We start from the raw sequence: 1,858 nt of genomic DNA on the forward strand, positions 1-1,858 counted from the left end.
ACTAGTTTCATGAAACATAAAATTAATAATAATAATCATTAATAGTTTTGTAGTTTATGGCATAAAGCTGCTTGTAAAGTCTTATCACAGATACAGACTAATGATGATGAAGCTGAAGAAGATGAAAAGAAAGAAGAAACAAAAGAATAAGAGAAACCTTCTCCCCCTCCTGTTCCTCCTGTCACTGTCTCTTCCTCTAATTTAAAAAATTTTGTCGGTCATCCTCCATTTATTTCCGATTGCCTCTATGAGACCACACCCCCTGGAGTGGTCATGGGTCTGGCTTGGACGTCGTTGGGAGGCACTACTCTATATGTGGAGACAGGCATGGCTGAGGGGCGGGGCCTGTCAAACGAGGGGAGAGGAGAGGGGGTATGACTACCACTGGGCAGTTAGGAGATGTAACGAAGGAGTCTACTGTTATTGCTTATACTTTTGCTAAGGTAGAGAGAGATGAAAATACATGTATAAAGTGCTCTGGTGCTGTTATGTAAATTGTATTTTTTGTGTTATTTTAGTCATTTTTGTCTTCAAAAGATCCTACAATGATTTTTTTAGAAAGCAAAAATTCATCTCCAAGTAGGCACGTACATGTACCTGAGGTAAGTATGATACTTTCATTATTATTATTATTATTATTATTTTTATTTTTGCGATTTTATTGCCATTATTATTATCAACAATTCATAATGACAGTGGCAACTAATATTATTATTTTATTATCGATTTATTATTAATTATTATTATTGGTATTTAAAGGGTGCTACCCCAAAGGATGGTCCCTCTGCAGGTGTCACTATAGTTTCTGCCCTCCTCTCACTGGCTATGGATCGTCCAATATGTCAGAATGTTGCCATGACTGGGGAACTGTCACTCACTTGAAAGGTATGTATATGCATGTACTTCTACTTTATTCACAACATGTACATGTATGATAGTACAGTGAATTGACATTTGTATAAACTGTGTAATGTATGCAATAAATGTTGCATAGTCTTTTCTTTTGTTCGAATTAATGATTTTTTGGGAAAACCATAGGCTATGGCTAGTACAGGGAAATTTTCTGAAACTTGCTCATTTTTTAAATAGCCGTAACTAAAAATTTAACCCTTCAATTGGCTCAAAATTTCTACACAGCAGAAGGACATCAATATGTATCAAAGTATATAATAAAAATTTGTGGTGATTTCAAAGCCATTGAAAAACCATGGGCTATAGTACATTTTTATTACATGATCCTCTTGTCCCACAGAGAGTCATTGGCTCAGATCATTGAGGCTGGTAAAAGAGTTATAGATGGTCCTACACATCTTGCTGATTTTGGAGCTGCACTGACCAGTGGAGGATCACATCAAATTCAAGCAGTTCTTGAATGTCCAGACATAATCACTTCAAGTCCACTGTGGCAGGAGAACTGGAATAGAATTGTTGACTTATTTAATTTTAATATTATAAAATATATTAAAATTATTAAAACGTCAAATAGAAAACTCAATACTATTGTTTCATAATAAAAGTACATCAAAATACAATAACAACAATAATAATAATAATTCATTAATTAAGAAAGAAAGAGAAGACTAACAAAAGAAAGTAAAGAGTAGCTCCAGTGATACGTGTTAATGGAGAATATATTAAAGGAGAAGGACTGGTGATATCAAGAGTGGATAAATAATTATCCACTCTTGGTGATATTATTAACCATTTGGGTGTACATGTAGGTATATGGTATAATGGTGATGATGGTACTAAAGTGGTGTAAGGTAGTTAGATGGTGGTAAGGTGGTAGGATAGGTATGATAGTGTAATGGCGATAGGTTACATACGGTGCTGTAGTAAGATGGTGTATTGGTAATAT

General features: G+C 34.5%; 1 long non-coding RNA gene across 1 annotated transcript; it reads left to right on the plus strand.

Annotated features, from left to right (window-relative positions):
- Positions 1-581: 581 nt before the first annotated feature.
- On the plus strand, positions 582-1,421 carry LOC100631720 (uncharacterized). Its single transcript, XR_002190159.1, has 3 exons — positions 582-602; positions 760-885; positions 1,253-1,421. It is a non-coding gene; the product is annotated as an uncharacterized LOC100631720 (long non-coding RNA).
- Positions 1,422-1,858: the final 437 nt, after the last annotated feature.

The sequence above is a fragment of the Amphimedon queenslandica genome, unplaced genomic scaffold (genome assembly GCF_000090795.2).
Source record: "Amphimedon queenslandica unplaced genomic scaffold, v1.1 AMPQUscaffold_6359_Cont21681, whole genome shotgun sequence".
Lineage (NCBI taxonomy): Eukaryota > Metazoa > Porifera > Demospongiae > Haplosclerida > Niphatidae > Amphimedon > Amphimedon queenslandica.